Source organism: Pseudopodoces humilis, chromosome 5 (genome assembly GCF_049639895.1).
Source record: "Pseudopodoces humilis isolate 2021_Gansu_Grassland_sample_001 chromosome 5, ASM4963989v1, whole genome shotgun sequence".
NCBI classification, from domain to species: Eukaryota; Metazoa; Chordata; class Aves; order Passeriformes; family Paridae; genus Pseudopodoces; species Pseudopodoces humilis.
This window is the reverse complement of record NC_142204.1, coordinates 5,569,643-5,592,195: the sequence shown is the minus strand read 5'-3', so window position 1 is coordinate 5,592,195 and position 22,553 is coordinate 5,569,643. Positions and strand designations below refer to the sequence as shown.

At 39.4% G+C, this 22,553-nt stretch overlaps 1 protein-coding gene across 2 annotated transcripts in view; it reads right to left on the bottom strand.

The window, feature by feature from the left end:
• SOX5 (SRY-box transcription factor 5) overlaps positions 1–22,553 on the bottom strand; it is a 604,370-nt gene that overhangs the window by 463,520 nt on the left and 118,297 nt on the right. For both annotated transcript variants that reach the window (XM_014256070.2, XM_014256071.2), the window contains exon 2: positions 8,053–8,139. The gene's annotated coding sequence lies outside the window, so the exon portion shown is untranslated. The remainder of the gene's footprint in view (positions 1–8,052; positions 8,140–22,553) is intronic.

The window sequence follows — 22,553 nt, the reverse complement described above, 5'->3', positions numbered from 1 at the left end:
CCTGCTGCATGACTCCCAGCTTTGCTATAATTATTAATTGCACTTGTCAACTGTCATTAATTCCTCTTTAGCATCCCTGTCTTGGAGTAATTAGACAGAACAGCCTCACTGCACTCATTGTTTTGAGAGGCCCCTGAAAGAGCCCAACGGGCCTGTGGAGACACAACCATCATTAATACAATAGAGCACCTCAGCATTAACCCTTTCCAAGGTGTAGAAATCTGAGGCTGATGGCTCTCCTATCTCCTGAGTTCCAGTCGCTGAATGCTCTCTTTCCCTTCTTACAAGGGTTGGCATCCAGTGACTCAGGAGCAGCTGGAGGCTTCAGCCTGGGGCACCTCGCTTGAGGGGCTGCAAGGAGGCCTCATTTTCTGAGGAGCTCAGCACTCCACAGCTCTATCAAAAGATCATCTTCTGCCTGACTCTCAGAGGAAGGCACAAACCAGCAGATTTTATAAAATCACCATCGGCACCTTTGCCTCTCTCACCAGAGTTTAGGAAGGCTGACCAAAAAGGCTGACCAGCTGTGGGATGTTAATGTCCTTTGCTGCTCATTTCCCCCCTCTCCTGAGGGAAGGGACCCAGAGCATTTGTTCTGGCTGCCACTGCTGACATCTCCAAGCCCAGATTCGCTATCTCTGCTCCCACAGGTGAGACCCCCCCTCAGTAATCTTCCTCTGCCCACATATGCACTCCCAAAATTCTGAATTCCCCAACCCAATCATCTCTATGCTGTTACACAGGTGTAGGTGATGTCCATAGTCTTCCTTTACACTTGCCATTGGTTTGGTGGCCACAGATATGTGGCAGGGAGTGGACTCTACTCTCTCCCAGGGTTGCAGTGCTACAAAGGATAAAAACTCAGGTATGTGGGAAAGCTACAGGAAGGCCCAATAGGAAGCTTATGAGCACAGGACAAAGAAAACAAATGGGTTGAAACTGTATTTTTATCATCAGTTTTGGGAACAAAGCTGCACTTTCCATTGGTAATATCAAGCTGCTTCTGGGTGGGAAATAAAAGTATGGGGAGGGAAAAAAGTATTCCCCCATTCAGCTTGAATTGATGCTGGTACCTGACTATATAAATGGCCATTGAAAAAAAAACAAACAAACAAGGAGGAACTAGAGCAACCTGTTGCTGCAACAAGCAAAACATCTCTGCAGTTCAACTTGGAGTTTCCTGCTTAGGTTTACCAAACTCTTCTTCTGCAGCTAAGCCACTCTCCCTCCTCATCTTTTTAATTGGAATGCTGGAATTCAAGATTTAATATAAAAAAGAGAAGCCAGCAAGGCAGTAGCCAGACTTGATTTTACTGTCATCTGGGAACACTCCAAGGAGCTCCTGGGCCACTGGACAGACCTGTCTGGGGCTAGAGAAGACCACGCTACACAGCTACTCCCTCAGTCCCACAGCTGAGAGTAGAGGGAACACAGATATTTTTTTCTTCTAAAAATTCCTAGAGGGAATTCTGTTCACCCTAGGCAAGTAGTTTTGCCAGACCTGGTCACACCAAAGGAGATCTTCAGCAACAGTATTCCTTGAATGACATATTTTAAGACTACATATTTCTGGTTCAAAATCAGAACCTAGACACCTGAAAATGAAAAGGACCTTTCTTTAGTCTGTTAACTTAAGGGCAACAAGAGACCTTTGTGAAAAGGGTTTTTTTCCCCCCATTAAATTTTGCCTATCTTTTCAATGCTTACCCAACTGAGATCAAAGCCACAAATTAATGAAGCAAATATACTCTAAACCAGCGTTTCAAAGTCATAAAATGTTAAAGAACCTTATTCAGAGCTTCAGGTTCTTTGGATCTGGCTTAGTAGCTTGTGACTTACTGAAATAACAGAGAGCTTTGTATAAAGCCATGTGGAATGTATTTATAGTACATATAGAACCAGAAAAATATTTCATAAGCATATGCATCAGATTTTTGGCACTGTGCACCCTGCATCAGAAATAAGAATTTGGCCACAGATCTAATCAAAAAACCCTTATTCACTTTTCTCTATTGTGACTGCAGTCAACCACTGTAAAAATTGGAGTGATTTTTTCAAAACAGGGCCCAGTTCAGCTGCATGCTAACTACCACCACTGATTATATTCCTTCTGCATTTTTTAAAGCTGGATTCCAGTGTCCCACAAAACTGCCTCTGTCTTATATAACAACAAGATTCAACAGCCAAATCTTATGGTTACCTTATTACCAGAGTGAGAAACTCTGCTAAATCATCTTTAAATTGCACACAAGGCCAAATTTCTCTAAAGGTCAAAATGAATACAGCACACGCATATTATTACAGATTTCTGAATGGCCAGTGATACCAATTCCTCAAGTAAATAAAACAATTCTATTTTCCTTTGCTAATACCAGATGTTTATTTCACCTTCTTTCATGAGCATGCTCTTGGGACAGATGTAAACCAATCCTGATTGCTGGCAAGGAAGGCACCCTAGGATAAAGCTGGCTGAACTCACTGATGATTTCAGGTTTTCAGTGTGATCTGCTGAGACATTTCTGTGATTCAGCCAGAAGCTCTGGCATTAGCTGTGGTTAATTTAAGAAGGTGAAAAACAATAGGTGGTTAACAGCCATTTCAGTGTGAATTCACGTGCTTGCCGTGGTGGACTTCTGTCACCAGTGCATTTTGATGCATGGTTGGGAAGTTTTGCCAATTAAAAAGTACAACTCAGCAAGCAGCTCTTTATCAAATGGATTCAGCTGCAAATCCATGCATTCCTCTAATGCATAATGCCTGACCCCTGTACACTGGATATTCCCAAATCATCCCGAGCCTGTGTTTTCTCCTCCCTCCCCTTTACAGGCCACATTAGCTGAAAAAGCAATTAACAAGAGCACAGAACATTCAACATTCACACAACCCTAAAAACACACCAATATCATTACAGATAATAAATTCTGTTCCACAGTCTCTCCAATGAAGAGTGTTCAAGTGATGATTAACCAACAAGCCAAGTGTTCAGCTGCAATCTCAGCCCATTTTGAACAGCTTTTGCTCAAGGCACACTAAAGCAGAAGATTAAAAAGTCCCTCCCAAATGGATTAAAAACCCTTTTAAATGACCATCTTCCAGGTCATTATAGCAATAAGTAATATCTATATATACACATATATATTATATATATAAAGAAAGAAAAAAAAATCCCTCAGACAATCCTTCCCTAGAGGATTACCTCAACACTTTTGACTTCAGAGAGATTGAAACTGATTCTTCTAAGCAAGCAGCTTTAACCTAAATCAGAACTCACCTCTTCACCAATCAGAAAGAAGCTTTTTCAGAAACTTATACTTCCTAATAGTTATATGGGCCTTAATCCTCTTGGAAACAGTTTTAGGTCATTATTCCAGGAGTTATTAGGTTGGAAAACAGCTTCTAGGCAAATGATGCTATTCACAAACCTTTTACACCAGAAATAATGGTTGGATTATTTCTGCCTCAAAAGTAGTCTTGAGGTCTGATTTCTGATTTTCTTTATATCTGATGCTCCTGAGGATCAGAAAAAGAAAAAAAAAAAACCAAAAAAAGCCAAAACGCAGCCACATGTACATTCCAATAATAATGGAAATTTTAAATATGTAGAAGTAATTTTATAAGGATTATAATGGCAGCAATGAGAGCAAGTTTGAATTTTAAGTAGAAGTAAGAAATAAAGGTTTATCTTCTGGCTTCCAGTGCTCTTGTAATGTTTCCAAGGGTACCTGAAAGACATGGTGTTTCCCCAAAATGCCAGAGTCAAAGGGCTTTGACAGATCTATATTTTTTTTCCTCATGTCTTCTAAAGTATTATTCTTTTTTATTATTATCCACTGGTGTCTCCCAGCATGACAGAGAAATAATAAAGTATATTGAATTCTGCTCCTTGCACAGCACTTGAGGGATGAGTGAGCAGACATCCATTGGTCTGGGAGTATCCCTGTCTCTAGGACTTGAGAGAGCACTTGCCATTTCCACTCAAACTTATGCTTTGCTTTCAGCTCCAGTGTTCTGCAGAGCAGGCTGACCACAGACTCACCAGGCAGTGAGTTCACAGAGCTCACATTGGTACTCAAAATACTCCTGTATTCGAAAACACAGAATTATCAACTCCATTTCATTTTTTTTTCCTACCCTTGAGCACAATAAGCAGATGGGAAATGAGGAGTTTACTGCCTCTCACCCCAGACAGTTTCCTTCTTGTCTTTATAAAAAAAAAAAATTATAAAAAAAAGAACCCAAACATTTTACAAATCGGCATCATGTATCATATGAATTTTCAGCAAGAAGAGAATTCAGCCCCAAAGCTGTTTTATTTCCAAAAGGCTCTCCTGAGCAGTTGGCTACTTCTCCATTTTATAATGACAGTCAAATATATCAACACCAAAAAACCAGCACCCCCTAAACATACAGTGACAAGTCCAAACCAAATCACTTCATCTGGGCTACACTGCAAGCTTGGCTTTCTTCAAGCAGATCAAATACTGAAATTTCAATGGCAATTTTTGCCTGAATAAGAACTTCAGGATTTACCCCATCACTTTTACATATAGCTGTATATGCATGTGAAGTACCCATAATCCTCCTTTTCTCAAAGAAAATGATTGAACTATTAACTGAATCCCCTAACAGTTTTAAAGTTGTTATTAGTAAATTTTCACCCATTAATTTTACCCCAAAGATGAATTTCTATTCTTTGCAGGAAAAGGGGGTCATAGTATAAGATAAAACTTCAAAAGCACAAAAAGAGCAGCCACATCCCTCACTAAATTCTTCTCTGAAGAAGTGATATCACTTGGCCAAAGGATTCTGTGGCATCACTTTATGAACTGTATTAAAAATGTGTTAATTTGCCTGTATAACAACTGTATCATCATTGCTCAGGAAAAATCCCTAAACCTACAGGAAAGGCCTTCTGAGGTAAACAAAAGCTAAAGAGACATAAGACAGTTTTAAAAAAGAAAAGAAAAAGAATTGTTGCATTTGTTCTCCTTAGTTATATTAAGAATAAAAAAGCAAAACTAATGTAATAATGTATCCCAGCAGTTCAAATCTTCTAATTTATGTAGAATGGATTATTACTTAGACAATCTGACCCTGGGCAAAACTTCCTCAGTTGAGAAGATTTACAATCTAATTATGCAGGAAGTTCTGCTGAGACAGTTTGGGTGCAATGGTCTTCTATTACATTAGCTTAGCTAAAATTGCTGCTTCTTCACTTGCTTGGTCTTCCAAGTACTCACATGAAAACAGAAAATCCTTCCTTCATGTCCTTTATTTCCCTTTAGTCTTTCTCAGCAATACTGTGTGCACAGGCACTTGTTCTCAACTGCAAATAGCAGCGAGGGGCTGAGGTTGTTAAAAGCCAACTACAAGTTGCCTTTCAGGCTTTTGCTTTGGCCCCTGTTTAGTGAAGTGACTTTAAAAAGGACCATCAAAGTGCTTTTCATAATTTTTACAATGATAGTTGCTGGGTTGTTTTTCCCCTCCCCTATTGTAAATGCCCCTGAAAAAAAGCCTGGAGCTGAAGTCTGTTCCTGTATACTTGCTTCTTCATCCTGCATGCACAAAACTAGTTTATTTTTCTAGGGTGGCTCAGAGGTGTTTTGCTGCTGTCTCAGACACCTGAATATTTTAAGCAATCTATATCATTAGATTAAAATTTTAAAAAAAAGTTCCTCAACACATACAAAAATACCAAGAGCTTTGTAAGTCTGCAGAGGAAATTATAGGAAATTTGGGTCTAACATAATCCAAAATATCTTTTTTCTTTTAGCTATATTACAGTGTATCAATACAGCTGAATACACAGACATGTCCTAAATTAACATAGATGGAGAAATCAGTGCCTTTTTTTCTTCATAGTAAGTGTTTTGATTTCAAAAGGTCAATGGATCATATCACAGCCTTTGATCTTGATAATTACCATGTGTAGTAATGCACATTTTTATCTACAGGTGGCAGACCTTTAAAAATCAGCTTCAAATTCATTAGACATTTATGTTGATACCACTGCCTACATTAAAAAGTAAGAATCTGCAGCATAAAGTTCTAATTAATGCTGTTCAATTTAGAGGACGGATTTGTCAACAAAGTGGCTCAATTCTCAAAGGCTAGTGACCCTTCTAAGAATTAAGGCCTTAAAAATAAAAATAGTTTTTAAAAAAAATCAGTTGCTCAGTACATAGCAAGCTTTTATTATTTAAAAAATATTCAGCAACTCAGCAAAACATTTGGTTTTTTTCCTGTAAAATAGAAGTTTCACTTCCTTGATTATTAAGCACTGCCTGGCAAATTAGTGATTTCTTCTTTGATAAGCTTATTTAGAAGAGGAAAAGATGAGAATGTCACAACTGACTTCTGGCATTTAGAAAGATATAAGTGAATCATACAACTTCTCCATATCTGAATCAATCATGTTAAAATACCATGACTTAGACTGTCATCTCAGATGTGTATCTAAGGCCTCACCACGAAGCAGAAAAGCATCGATTTACACCGTAATATTATCAATCATTCACATAATCCTGCATTCAAAGTTAATTAGAATTTTTTTTTTTTCTGAAAAAGAACAGTAGAATGGCCTTCTGCATGTGGACAAAATCATACCGAAATCAAGAAGGCTGTCTCTGGGTTTTATTTTAGTCAGGTGTAAAATCTCAGCTGCACAGCTCTGGCTCTTCACCGCCTTCCAGACCTTCTCCTCATTTCCACCCAGGAAAACTGGATGTGCTACCTGTCACCATGGCTGCATTTCTAACCCTGATGTTTTAACAACTGCCACTCATGATACAGGAAACACGGGATCAACCTGGTAAAAGACAGGTGGCACATAAACCCATGACAAACTCATCACACTCAAGAATGCCAATCTCAACTCTAGTTCCCAAAGTCCGCAACAACAAGGGTAAAAACAAGGCTGCCAAAAGGAAGTGAAGTGCTTGTCTTTGAAACCTTAATTCTGCAAACATTTGCTCTTCGTGGAAATCAGATTAAGCACAAAAACCACCACAGGATTGTTGCCTCTTCAGCCCCTAAAATCAAGAGGCAAACAAGGGTGAGGTGATAAAATGAAGTTACTGTTTTAAATGAAGGGTCCCTCCAGGTGCACAACACACCAAAATATATCCCCAAAATGCATCAAAAATGCACTTGTGATGTAGGGCAAGCACAGCTTTATAAGTTTAGCAAATAAGCATAATTGACAAGAACCTTCAATTAGAAAGACAGGTAATGAAGTAATTCCCCCTCTTGGTACAACCCCTTCTGATGCCCCTCTCCTTGCTAGTTATGTCTTATTACATGAGAAAGTGTCTTGGGAAGGTGTCTTGTCCTTGATTCCCATAAGAAGCAAGATTAGAACAGGTCATGAGGAATTTGTGCATCTAACAGGAAGAGTACTGAAGTTAGGAAACTATGTAACTATATAATAATGATCTACAGAGCTACAAATATACATGAAAAATATATAAAAGCAAAAATCATTTTGGCATCAGGATCAAGAAGACACATTAACTGCTGGGATTATCTGCATCTGAGTCTCCTGCCAACAGCATTTAACCAGATTCTTCCCTATCCAGTCTTCCTAATGACAAGAAACATCATATTTGTAAAAATGTAGTACTTGGGACATAGATATTTACACAACAGCACTACTAAAATATTGTGCATATATCCACAAAACCCAAAAAAACCTCCCAAACAACAATCCAAACCCAAAAATCTTCCATAGTTATCCTACTGAATGTTTTGAATAGCTTGAAATACAACTGCAAAGCAGTTTGAATGAGTAACAGAAAGCACAGACAAACTTAAAAAATATTAACACTGAGAATACACACACTGAAGAATGCTTATTTACTTGCTGACATGCCCACTCTTCCCCCTCCTCCCCAGTCCAAGAGTGGGTGAGAAAAACTGAGTATACTAATGTCTTTTGTGGTAATCTAGTAACCTTCTTTTTCTCCACAATCTCTTCCTTCCTACCACACTCTTCCTTATTGCCAGCCCTCCAGAGTAACTGCAGTATGTCTTTATATGGCTTTGTTTTCCTACCCAATGCAGAGGAGTTGGGGTTCTTTTCAGTCTTCCAAAGCTTGTAAACAGGATCAAACAGGAACCCGGTCATCAGCAAGGGGAAGGCTAGAAAAATAAAAGCGAATGCATATCAACAATTTTATTTTAAAAAGAAAATACATCCAAAACATGAAACAAAAGCCTGGGCTCTGCTAGACATCCCCCTCCCCATTCCTTTTTATTTAGTTCATGAACTCTTTTTTGCAGAACAGAGGCTCGTGTAAATTAATGTGTGACCCAACATACATCACGTGGAAAAGCTGCCGTAGCAAAAAAATAAAAAAATTTAAAAATTAGACATTATTAGAACTAAAGAAGCACCTCTTATCATGATAAATCAATACAAAGATTGAACTAGGAGAAAGATATGACTACATATTCCTGTGTCTCCAGAGTGTTTAAACAGCTCAACTACACTCAGTGTTTTTGTATCCCCAGCCTAACACGCTTGCACAGTTAGCAGTGCAAGTACAACACCGGGTGCAAGAAGTCCTCTGCATTGCTTCTGCTTTCAGCTGTCACTCTGTGAGTAGGTGAGTTACTCACACATTTACTCCACGACTTAGACACTGTCCTGAGGTTCTTGAGTTGCAACTGATCTCCCCGCACGGGTGACAGAGTGGTATCTCCCCCAAGAACAACACAGCCCAGAGTTTCAGGGACTCATATTCATCAGTGAAGTCAGTGTGACTTCCCAAATCCCACCTGGACCTCCACAGTTCAGGAGCATGAGGCAACTCAGATCTCTCTGGGCATCTGGGTTGCTGCTGTGTTACCCCAAGCCTTCAGCAGAGAGGGGAGAAATGCATCATGGCGCAAGCTGAGCAAGTGTAGGATGTGTAACATCGGAATAAGCATAAGCAAGTCTGAGCCCATACTTGTGACATGATACCTGTGCTCTGACAGGCCAAAGCTCACCTCAGATGTGGAGTGGTGGTCCTTCTAGTCAGGTTTGGCATCCCTAAGTTTTATTACAGTGTATTGTTATCAATCTAGTCCAACCAAAACAAATAATTTGTAGTGTGATATATATGTACGAATATGAATAGGAATTTCTTTTATTTTTTAGCTAAAAAACACAAACACAACCAAATTCTGAAATCAACATCCTTGATATATAAAATCAGGAGCTTCTTCCTACTGGTTTAACATGACAGAATCACTTTTCTAGCCCTACAGCTCAGAGAGCTCCAGGAAAAGCAGCAGCATATGATACCACCAAGAGCAGGCTGGTGCATGAAGGTTCAAAAGACAACCACCCCTGGTTCCCTGTTGAGCTCTGCATGCAGGCAAACTTTGTGAAGGCAAACCTCAATTTCCTATATAATTTTTGAGCAATCAGATGAACAAACAGAAATGTGTCCTCTATATATTTTGTATAGAAGTTTCCTCATTCATGAATTTCTGCTCTTAGAAAGATAACTCTCTCTATGGGCTTTTCAAATCTGTGCTGAAGAAGGAGGGGGGAAAGTCATTCCTCAATGAAGATAACTTATCAAAATTTTCTTCTACAAAGATAGGTCAAGTTTTGTGGGACCTATTAGAGTACCTGTTTACCAGCATCACAAAGAGCTGAAATATACTGATTGCTTAACTCTTATTATTTGTATATCAAAATAACCATTCATTAACTAAACAGTATCCTATAAAACTAGTCCTTTATTTTCCTTCCCTAACACACACGTTATTAATACAGCAGACATGGACCACGAGCTGAGAAAAGAACAAGCCCCACTCAATTCACTCCTAATTAGGATGAAATGCCAGGACAAAAAAGGCAGGTCACAGGACAATCAGAACAAGCAACATTTGTTTACAGAATATTCACCATTATGTTTTTGCCTTTCCCAGCCACTTGGAACTGGGTGCTATCTCTGACCTCTTCATATCAGCAGAATAGAAGAAAAATTAATACTCATTGTGCTCATTCTCTTCTTTGCTGTTACCAGCTTTGACCAGTGATACTTGCTCATCCTTGTCTTGTCTCTGACCAATCTCCTTTAACAAACCCTTTACAAAACTTATGATTTTCCATAAGCATAGATATTTCTAGGATTTTCAAGATTTTCTTTCTAAATTCTCTGTATTTAGCAGTTACCTTCCACAACCTGGGCAGGCATAGGTACAAAAAAACACTAACATTAACAACAAACACCACCACCACCTGAATTTGAATCTCAGTTTTATCTGGGTTAGTTTGCAACACTGTGACCCCCAGTTTATTCCCATACAAACTGAAGAATTTTCTTCTTGTTCATTTTATCTACATACAACTTTCTAGCTGGTGTCAAGCAGCTTCAAAAGAGTTGTTTTATGACTGTTAGAAAAAGCAAAACTCAAGCTAACAACTGCCTACAAGCTTTGATGGGAATAAGAAGATTTTTTTTTTTTTTCAGGAGCAAAGCTGGAAATATCTGTATGGAAAAAGACCCTTTGAAAAAAAGTCAGATTTACTTGGACTAAGCAAACTTTAGTTAATTAGTTGAAGTAAAAATAAAAATGTGTTTTTTAAGATAAAAACCCACCTAATTCAACTGTTTATTAACAATGCAATGAAGCAATCACCAAACATTAACAGAGACTTCTGAAATTATGGTTCTTGGCTACAGTCTTGAGTGGAGAGACAGAACCAGTAAAAAAAGGGCATGTTGCCATGTGAAGTAACCTAGATCCTACTCTGCAGTTAAATTCACTTTCATATTTACTGCAGTTTCCATAGGATAGACCTAAGAAAAATTCTACTTTTAAAATATTTCTTTGACTTTCTCTCTATTTCCATAACTATTCCTACAATATTTTTGTTTCTACAGCAACATGGCTGGGAATCATTATTTGGGAGGACTGTGAATGCACCATTCCAGAAACAGGCAACAGCTCTATGTACAGGAATTAAACTAACCCTTTCCAAAAAATCCTAGTAAGAGAAAATTTTAGGTATAAAAATCTTGAATTGTAGCACACACCCTTACAGAGACTTTTACAACATTAGAGAAAGTAATATAATAGTGTATAATATCTCCCAGAGTAAGTTTTATGCATTGTATTATATTTGACTAAAGTATTTTTATTTAAATGTTGTCCAAATTTTAATAGTGGTGAAATCACAGCAACAGCCTTGACAAGACCAAAGTCCTGCCTCTGACCACAACCTCCCCACAATCATCTCCACACAGCCCTGCCTCAAAAAGCTCCTGCTATCTGCCAGTTTCATTGTCCTGTTCAAGTTCTGCCTCTTCACTGAGGCCACCAGGAGGATGACACACAGTGACAAACATTGTGGTGACTTTTCTCTGATGATGACATTAGCTTGGGATGTATTTTTAGCATGCAAGGAGAGCAAAGCCCCAAAATTACTCTAGAAATTATCTGCTGGATGTTTCTCAGAGATAAAAAAAAAATAATAATTTAAAAATCAAACCCCCAGCCCACCACACATTTTGCACAGAAGATGCAACCTTTTACAGCAGCTGTGACTCATAGCTCTCCACATTTCACCTGGTGGCTAAAACTCTATTCAGTTATACATTTCAGAGAATGAGAGAAACAGGGAAACATGAGGTTTTGTGCATACACTTTCATTTTTGCAAGAACTCCTGGAGGCTTACAGCTGTTAGTTTTTAACTCTTGAAGTCTTAAATCTTATTTAATCTTATAAATTAAAGGTTGAGCTGAATTAATTCTAGTGTTCTAAAGAACACTGTGCTGCTGAACCTTCTGCAGGTGAGATCTTCAGGAGCTAGCAAATTCTTCTTCACTCTTAAAATTGGAATGCATAAAAGAAAAAAGCATGAATGTTTTTGAAAACCTGTTGTCTTGTCCCAGTGAGACCCTACCTCCTAATTTCAAACTCTGAGCTCTCATTTCACAAGCCAAAAATCCAATCCACGTTATGGCCCTTCAGAACACTGGTTTTGACACGCACTAGGAAGGATCACAGGCTGGCTCTGGATGTTTTTCCCACTCCAAAGCAGCCAAAACTAGTCTAAAGAGAGTGGGTTTGGGGGCTGTCTTAGGGTTGTTTCTTTGTTGTTGTTTTGTTGTATTTCAAATAATTTTTCTGCTAGAAAAATACCAGGTGGCTTGTGCAAGGCTACCACCTTCCTCAGGATCTACCTGTTCATATGGCTGGGCTGTAAGAGAAAAGTCAGGAGGGGTAGTAGATTTTATTGCACTTTTTTGTTTGGTTTTTTTTTCCTCTTTTTTTTCCTCTCCAGCTTTTTTTTTTTTTTTTTTAATCTATTTGCCAACCAGAGTCATTTATCCCCTATTAGATAAAGTATAATAGACTATACCGAAAGGGTCACTGGCCTTCCATTTAATGATATTGCCGGCACCAATCTACATTTTCCCGACAGTGTCCCTCAACACAGAATAAATGGCTGATCTCTTCACAATAACAGCTGATTTCTCTTTATTAAGCTAAAAAGGTCACCATTTTCTACGGCTGGGCCGCCCTGCACTATTGATAATTTTATGCATAAACAAATGGCAAATTTGTGCCACATAAATATGCATTAGCAATTACTTTTTCCTCGGGCAACGCTCGCCGCATGCAAATGTGTCCCTCACAGGGCCTGGTGGCTTTTGTTTTAGCTCTTGAACAGCTAAACAAAAGAGCACAATAAACAGTTTAAAAATTGCCAATCAATAGGAAATGCAAATGCAAAGGTAAATGGCAGGAAACTTGCCCAAACAAATAAAACTAAATAATAATAATAATAATAATAATAAAAAAAAAAGCCAAAGAAAAATTGTGCAAAGAAACACATACATAAATGGAAAGGACTCTCTCTTTTCTCTCCACTCTCTACCTAAAACTCTATTTTATTTCTTTTTGATAGAGATGTGGCTCAGATACTCTTTGCACTGCAACAGTGGAACCCAAATGGAAGCACCTAAAATGTACACATGGGTTTGGTATGTTTTAAGCTGGACCCACACCAGCAGGCATAGGAGGCAAAAGAAGGATGTCTGTGAAAATTCATAGTGGATCCATGGCTTAGCTTTTTCTGGCTGCAAATTTCCATTAAAGATTTTTAAAGAAATGCTGCATTTGAAGGAATCACTGAAAAAAGCTTCAACATCTTCTGTAAATAGTGATTTGGGATTTTACTACTGGGGAAGTGCCCAGAAAATACCAAGCTATCTGTAACTACATACAGACATCTGTAGTAACTGCCTAATAAATGTTGTCACTTGAGAAAGTTGAACTACATATAATTTCCTTTACCCCAGGGACAGAAAGCTTGATTTTCCCTTGTCTTATCCTTGGACTACTCAATTCCGACAGCAAGTCAAAGTTGTATATAAGATGCAGGATAAAGGGAAAATATCAGACCCAGACACTAAATTGGTATGACCATAGAAAACCCAAACTGACAATTTTAGGAGAACTGATGATTCCTTTGAATTTTCCCCTTCAACGGAGGAGCTTTAGTGCTGAAGAGGACAGAGTGTGACACATAAAGTGATTATTATTGTTTGTAGGCAGGCAAAGAACGTGGGCAAAGAACCCAGCTCAGTAATGCAGGAACAACACGTTGTGCACAAACATATGCTGAGGCCACCCCAACGACCCAGCCAGGAAACCTACTTTCTTTCCACACAACTTCTGAGGCAGAAACTTTTTTTTCACAACTCAGATTGGGAAGTGGAAAGGCATGAGGGATAACCAGCAGTATAAGCTGCACCTCAATCTACAAATGTTTATGAAGTAGCCAAACTTAAAACATGTAGGCTTACCTTCTGGTCTTAAAAAAAAAAACCAAAACAACCAAAATACCCCAACAAATCAAACCTAAAATATATTTAGTTGAACAGAAATTGAAGAGACTAATCATGTGCTTCAAGTGTTTCCCGTATAGGGGACATCACACAGCAGGTAACCCACGTACACAAATTTGTATGATGTTACTGTCCAAGGGTTTTATTTTTAGCGAATGGGAATGTTCCTGTCAATGTAAGCATTCAGCAGCAATCCTACGTTTTTCCCACCCAATCAGCTGTCATGGAATGACAATTTCACAGAATTCATTTCCATGAATTATACTAAAAATCAACAAGCTGATAAATATATATTTTTTTTTCCAATTAATTCAGTTCATTTCTTGCCTTTCACTTACCCTGATTTTGGCTTGGATGATTTTGTAATACCACTTTACAGTAGGGCTTTTGATCCTGATAGAACCTGATAGAAGTGTTAAAGCCTACTGTAGCAGTGGTAATTTTTTTTTTAACTATTCTCTTTCTAAGAGCACTCTTACACATGGTCCAGTAGAGGAGAAGCTGCATCAAGCACAGGACAAGATATGCCCTCACAAAGAGAAAGTCCTCATTTTAGGCTTTTAGCCAAGAGCACTCCCACACCAGTAACACATTTCAGCCACAAATCCACAATTTGCGATTTCTCTAAGTGGTGATAAGATGATCAATTCAACATGGTACATATGTGAGATACATAGAAATGCCCTCTTTCCCCCTTGCCATCAACCTTTCTGCTTTTTCCCTTATCATTCACCAAGAAAAAAAGATAATAGCACCTTCTACTTTGGGTAAATCAAGGCTCACCCAAAAACTGCATGCCATTAAAGAGAGCATCCTCAGTTAAGACACTGCCTTCTCCAGCTGGCCTTGGAGCTGCTCCTTAAACATGCCAATGCTGTCAAGGGGCATCCACCTGCTAGCAGACTCACTGCAAATCCCAAAGACTTCAGAAATAACATCTTGCAGAAATTTGCATATCATTTTGTTAAGCAGAATATGATTGAAAGACCCATGGTTATACACAAAGTTCTCCTAAGGTCATCAACTGAGTGAAAAAAGGCATAAGCAGGTATGCTAAAGCAAGATCAAATAAATTGCTTAAATGTCACTGCAAAGGTAGTTCTCACGAATGTCTCTGTGGCCAGTCTACTGCCATTAACATAGTTAGAAAGTCTGTAATAGGAAGAAAATTATTACTACATAAAATATTCCTACAAAGAGAGACTGCTGCAGAATTGAAATGAAAAGATGTAGCTCAATCTGTTAATGCCCATCCCACATGTGTGAATGTGATGAACAGTGGAGAATGAAATGACTGTTAAATCTCTGTTAACAAGGGTATTTTAAATAGTGTACATGGGTCCTTCTGTATTGGTACCATGTCTTAGCAAAATTTGATAGGGTTATTCATGTTAATCCCCAAAACTAGCATTAGCACTATCAAAACAAGACCTCCAAAGAACATACCAAGAGATGGCCATTTTCTACAACAGTGGGTGGAGTTGTTTTTGTGAGAAGGATGCAGCTCAAGAGAGTGAGAGAGGAAAAGAGAAGAAACTATTTTTGTCAAATTCAAGCTCTCTATCTCTCTCTCCCAATGATTTCAGCCTCTACTCTTGTTTTCTAGCCCCCATTTTCCACAATAGTTATTGTCACTAGTGGTCAAAAGAAGTTTTTCTTTAAAAAAAAGACAGAAATGAGCACTCACAACTACAATCTTCATAGAAACATGCTTTTAATATCAGGAATTGTAATTTTTTTTTCTTTTTTTACAGCTCTCCTGGATTTCTTTAAAGTTAAAGCTTTCTGGCAAAAGCGAGTTTCTTTAATAACTTTAATACTGCACAGAGCTGTCACTGATAGTGCCAAATACTTATCGTGTATATTTTTATATGGTTATACACTTGGAAAAAAGGTAACTAGATGACAATACAGATGCTGACACATCTGCATGACAGGCTTCTAGAATTTAGTCATATATCAATTCTTTCCTCCATGCCATGTTATTAGATCATTACACATGTGCACACACACACACACCTGACGATACTCAAAACCAACTAATTTCAAGGATTATAGATTAATCCTACTTCCTCTCCCCTCCCAGGCTAAGTATTAGCACTTCAAGATGTGTCCTGCTAATGTGGCTACACCCCTCCTATTTGATTCTTCATTCTTCTCCCTTCAATTCATTGCTTTTAGTTGTTTTTGAATTTGGAAACATCAAAAACTCTCACCAAGAATTTAGCACGAATTAGTATCAGAAAATTAGTGGGTTTTTTAATTAAAGAAAATGGGATGTTTTTGTTCTCCAAATCTCCTCCTTCCTCTTCTCTCTCCACCCCAAGAATAATCAAAATGTGCTTCTGCAATCAATCTATCGTCTGAAAAGCAAGCTGGATTTCTTCTCTTTCCTTCATATTCACTACCAGTAATAGCTCCATGATTAAGACTCAGCTGACAGCTCTCATGCCACTGAAGTTGAAAAAAATCCAGCTCACTCCTCCAGTAGCTGAATTGGTCCTGTAGGAAGGGGAGAGGGGGAAGGAGTATGGGGAGATAAACACATCTGATCGGAAGACATCCACGGCAAGGCAACACGCCCTGCGCAAAGCTACCAAAGCACCCGTCCCAGGCAACTATAGCCTCTCAGCAGATAACAGATTTAAGTATTCCACTCAAAATAGTAAGAAAAAATTCTGAAGGTTTCCATATGAACCCGGCAGAATTGACCAAATGTATCCATCTGTTCGCTTTCATATAAGCAATATGCATGCTGCCAGGATTGGACCTCTTCTAGGGCAGGGCCCTGGGACTTCAATTACATCTGCCACTTCCCCGCTTTACAGCAGCCTCAGCAGCAAAGCAGGAATTTTATTTTTTTTTTTTAAAGCCTCAAAATAGCATCCTGAGGAAACACACAAGAAAATGACTATTTCTACATTTCCTCCCTTTTCTACCTGATGACTTTGCCTCAGTACCTAATATTAATATCAAATGGGATGTTCTGAGCTGAAAAACATGGAAGCATTTCAAGAAAGCTTTTTAGTGTCTCATTTCCATCTCCTTAGCTCAGAAGGGGCTATTTCATAAGCAAATTTGAACACCTTCAAGCAACTCATGATGAGAGTATCCCGAATCAAATTAGTTACCTCGCCTCTATTAAACTGGCAAAGCAGCAAATCCTCATCCCTCCCCACAGTACATAATCACCAATACAACAGGCAGACCAGAACCTCCAAATATGGCTGCACCTTACATACCCCAAACTTGAATTACAGAATACAGATTACTTTTGAAAATTTATATTGCTGATAATGTTGCTTATTTCAGCTAAGACAGTTTGTTTCTTTTTCTGATGCAAGCATGAAAATCTGTTTCCTTGAATGCAAAGCTGTATTTCTTAGTTTAGCAACTGTGGTACATGCAACGAATCAGCACAATAAAGGCAAAGGTAAATTTTGAGAAATGCACTAAATCTCTGGAATAGTGGTTTTCAAAGGACTGAATTCTAACCAACCAGTATTGTAAGGCCTCTGTTAAGTTGTTTGCTTTTCTCTCTAAATACCCAGCATTTCAGCAGGAATCACACCACCACCGATCAAACCTCTGCCACCACTCCATTGGTGTGATCAGCAATCTTAATTGTGGTTGGACTAATATATATAGTGCTTATAAGAAAATAAATGCAGCAGACAATACACAAAAACAGTGAGTTTAAAAACTGAACAAATAAACTGCTTGGCTTCATACATTGCCATTCATGACCTGAGCCACACTTTTTTTTAAAAAAAAAATCACTCTCACTGACACAGCTTAAATCGCTCTTGGATGACCCTGAAATGTGCATGGAGGAAAGCAACTCTTGCCACTTCCCCTTGCAACCACCGACAGGAATGTTGTCCAAGGCTGGGAAAGAGAGAACTCTCGATTTACATACATGCAGAATCATGATCAGAAAATCAATGCAGCAGACTGAGTGGCCTGGGGCAGGTCCGTGTGCCTCCCTCATCCTGCTTCACCAGCCTCTTCCAGCAGCTCCTCTGAGTCATCAGAGTGCTCCCAGGTTTTACGCTGGGAAGCGCTACAAAGGCAGTAAAACATCACGCCCTTCTCTTTGCTGCCAAATTGTAAAGGCAGATGAAGCAACTTAACTCCATGTAGAGACCTAAAGCATGGAAAAGCAGCATGGATTTAAAAAAAAAAAAAAGAGTAACAGGGGGTGGCAGGAGCTGAGGAGAAACAAGTATGGGCGAAGACGAGAAAGAGAAAAAACAATTTAGAATATGCCAAGACTGCCAGAGGCCACTACCCTCACAACTGGGAATTCTGGACTTCTGACTGACTCAACCCATCTGCTGCTGTCCACAGCTGGCAGAAACCAGCAGGACTCTCTTCTAAGTGTCTGTAAGTAACAGCCCTCTGATGACCTAAGTGAGAGGGAAAGGGTGGTAGACCTCTACAACATTTAAATTTCAATACCATAAAATTCTCTGGTGAAAAACTATTGATCCAAAGTGAGCAGTCAACAAAATATCATACTTTTAGATTTCACAATCATTCCTTATTTAGCCATTGGAAGCCCAAGCTAAGATTCAGGCTTTATGCATACACATTGCAATACTCTCTAATTATGTGATCAAATTCCAATTTTTTCTAGGAGAACATCACCCCAGAAGAGCTCTGGGAACGAACATGAGTTGCATACCTACAAAGTTGTCTGCTGGACCATGAACTCATTTGTTTTAGGTACTGGAACACAAGAAGGCAGCAGAGATTTGCAAACCAAAAGGAGGATGGTTTTGCAGGAATCCAAAAACTTGCAGGAAGCCCTTCATACATGTCCCACTTTCTGACCTGTTGTACCTGAACATATACTTGGGGATGCTATATTTTGCAGTCAACTGATGCTTTATTTTAGAGATATGAACAGCTACAATAAAGTGAAAACAACATTTTGAAAAGTCAGATCTGACCCAGTTGCATTTAGAAGCCTATCACAGGAATTTCCTTCTCTACACATCAAATGGAAGCAGGGGGTACCTCTGGAGAATTGAATTCCAAGTAAACTTTGCATTTCCTTCTCTCTATTGACTGATGAGAGGCAAGATACCTCCTCTTCATTTATAATCATGGAGAACTAGCAGAAAAGGCTAAGGGCCTAATTGACCTGGGATCAATCACTCCTCTGAAAGCCCAATCCTTCCACAAGTCTGCCACCAGGCCAGTTTGGAGCCTGGATTGCCACGTGGCTCTGGCCCTCTTGGTGCATAGCAGCATCCCTTTGGAAGAAGGGTAGAAAATACTTTTTTCCTCAGGGTTCCCCTAAAACAGGTGGCAAGAGCACAGCTCTGGGTAGGAGAGTTCAGACACTTTCATGTAATCCAGAAACTCCCTAAGGCAGATAAATATTCAGAATTAAGCAGGCTTCAGTGAACTGGATTACTGCCAGGATTGAGGATGGCTGTAGCTATATAGGTAGAATTTGAGTGAATTGGGGTGTTTTCTTCCCCTTCAAAAACTTCCCTCATCTGTAAAACAGTGTACCACGAAGACAGACATTGTGAGAATCAATTAACATCTTTACACCACACAGATAACACAGTGATAAGCATCGCAGAGGAGACTATAGAAGTTATTAATTTTCACATGTATCAGTTATACCGATAATATTACGGGATTTCTGTTTTTAAGCTGGGGTTTGAATGTGTACAGAATATGCCTGCCACAGGGACACACAAAAAGGATTAAAAAAAATATGGAATATCTTCTCATTCTATCAGCACAGTCATTTCAGCGGTCTGATATGTGATCATGTAATTAAAGACTGTATCATAATGCATATGCACAAAGGGGCTGAATTAAGGTTGTGCAGGCAAATCTAATTCTGGCATTTCCTATGCTTTGAGAGCCTGACTTCACAATCTTAGTGTTCATTTATCCAACAGTTCCTGTATGTAATACCATACATTATATACACATGTTGGGAACACCTTCCCCAATGCTGCATATTCTGATTTTGGGAGATATGTTCACACACATATGAACACACACACATTTGCAAAAGCAGGACAATACAGAGCCATGTCCACTGACCATCTTTCCTTTTAATTCATGGCACTGCTCACTGCCATTTATTTAACCACAAGAACAACCAAATTCTTTTTTATGTGTGCTAGTTCAGTTTGGTTTATCCTTGGGGAAAAGCACTTTTTCTCCCCTCTTACTATTTCAGTATTTTTTCTACTTTCTGAGCACAACTTCCATTCTAGCCCTTCAACAACTTGCAGAAAGAACTCCATTAAGGCTCTGTGCTGTGCTTTCTTGCCCTGACGCTGCCTGTTTTGTTTGCCAAGCTCTGGCCAGACACTAATGCTTACTTACTCAGTTCCTGAATTTTCTAGCCTGCCACTGTATGCCCTCCCAGTCCTTGGAGTATCGATTCTAGCTGGGATCCCTGTAACACACAGGTAGTTTTGCCAGCTAAGCCTCAAGGAAGATGCTTCACTCCCAGACAGATGTGCCAACTTAGTCCAGGCACACCATTTATTCCCTAATCACTGTCCATTGCTCTACAACTTGTTACTCACTAATACCTCAAACACATCTTTCAAAACAAACCCAAAAACCTCACACAGTCAGCCTTAAATACTAATACACTGCTGCAATACACACACACACACACACATACAGGTCCACAGATCTCAACCAGGCATTCTCAGATAAGCTTTTCCTTCAGCCACATGTGGCAAAATGCACTGCTTGTTCAGGTTTTTGCATGTGTTCTCTGGTGTACAAATATTGCAGTGCTAGACCTCGTGAGGCAGGCAAGCATGCCCTCACTGAGGGAAAAATCACCCTGGTTTGTACTAATGATAACCACAGTGAACTCCAGGACTGAAATAATGGGAATTTCCTCTTGCACAGTTTCATAAAAGCAATGTTGAGCACTCACAGACACTAAAATCACCTTGAATCTGAGCTTCCTGAGAGGCAGTTTGCAGTCTCACACAGTTAACAGTCTAGATCCTTTCCTCCTCCTCACACCAGTTTTCTCTCTCAATTTCATAGAATACAACCTACAGTTGTCCTAGAATTTCAGAAAGTGATAATTTTCTGTAGAGGTAGTTTATCTGACATTGGGCCTATAGCACAGGAGGGCACTTGTAGCTTCTAATCATTCTCTCCATCTGTTCACCATAAGCAATGTTGATCTTCAAATTACACAACCTACACAATCCTGAAAGAGTCTTTTACTTTCCGGTAGGACAATCTGCTCCTTCCCTTTCCCCGTTTATTGCAATCTGCAGGATCCTTGCACTGCCGCACATACGGAGAATGAGAACATATCAATCCACCCTAAATGACCTCGAAAGGCTGAATCAGTTATCCAAAATAGGCAGAAACTGCAGCTTTCCAGTAGACTCCCCCTTCCTGAAGTTATCTGTAAATCCCATTCTTTGCAGCGCAGACCCTGCAGTAAGACTCTGATCATAAATGTGGTCCCAAACAAAGCTGAAATTACATCAGTGCATCTGTGGGGCCTGAAACACTGTTCCCAGCAGCCTGTCCTGAGCCATTCTGGCCGAGGCAGCCTGATCCTTCCTCCAGGCATGCAGCCTTGGAGCTGCCCCAGCCCGGCATCATGCCACTCACACCTCTCCCCACGCTTGGAAAGGTGTCTGCAACAGTAGGGATGGGCAGGAGGGGCGAGAAGCCAGCTGGCAGCACTGCACTCCTTTGTCTGCCCAGGAGACAAGCATTTCAAAGTAGGAATGCAATGGGTGAGGCTTCCAGGAGAGGAAAGAGCAACCACGAGAGGAAGGAAAGAACCCGGGAATTCCGATGCCTGACCACAGGTGCTCCCATGAGCTCAGATCAAATGGGAAGCACTTAATACAGTTAACACAGAGATGAAGAGAAAAAAAACAAAAACCAGCTAGCTGGCTCTCCAGAACATCAAATGAATCTTTTATATGAAAGATTTGTAGGAATAGAGGGTCTTAGGATGTTTTCTTGTAGTAGAAATACTGTTTGCTCTGCTCCACCACTACTTGCTTGTTATCATCAGCAACAAGCCACCAAAGGCAGAACAATGTGATGCTAAATGGCACAAAAACTGCAAAACCTGTTAAAAAAAAAAAAATCCCAAACAAAATGAAGCCCCAAAAAGTCACACCAAAGCAGGTTGATCTGCCCTGTAGCCAAAAAATGCTCCAGAACATGTAGCTGAGTCACACAGGGTAAATGAGCCCAAGTAGGGACAAACAGACTGTCAGTGCTACTTAAGAGCTGACAGGATATGGCTAAGTGGTTGCCATCACTCTGGCAGCTTTATCACACACCAGTGGCTGGTAATGCTGTACACACCACAAAACTGATGTTGATGTTCCTAAGCATAAGCCATTGCATGCACGCTTCTCTTAAAGCTCCATCTCCTACACATCTGTGAATGCACAAGAATTCAGCTTTCATTGCGTTTTTATTAGGTCTCTATCCCTCCTGCTTCTGGGTAAAGCTGGCAGAAGCACTACTGACTTAAGGCCTGAAGTAAAACAAAGACATCATGATATTTTTGCTTTAATCCTAATGTTTCTAAATCAAATCTTGGAATTTTTTGGCTAGGCATTAATAAAAAAAAAAAAATTAAAAAAATCTGGTCTTATATTACAGAAAATACCTCCAGGTATTTGAAACTTGAGGCATAAAAAACCAAG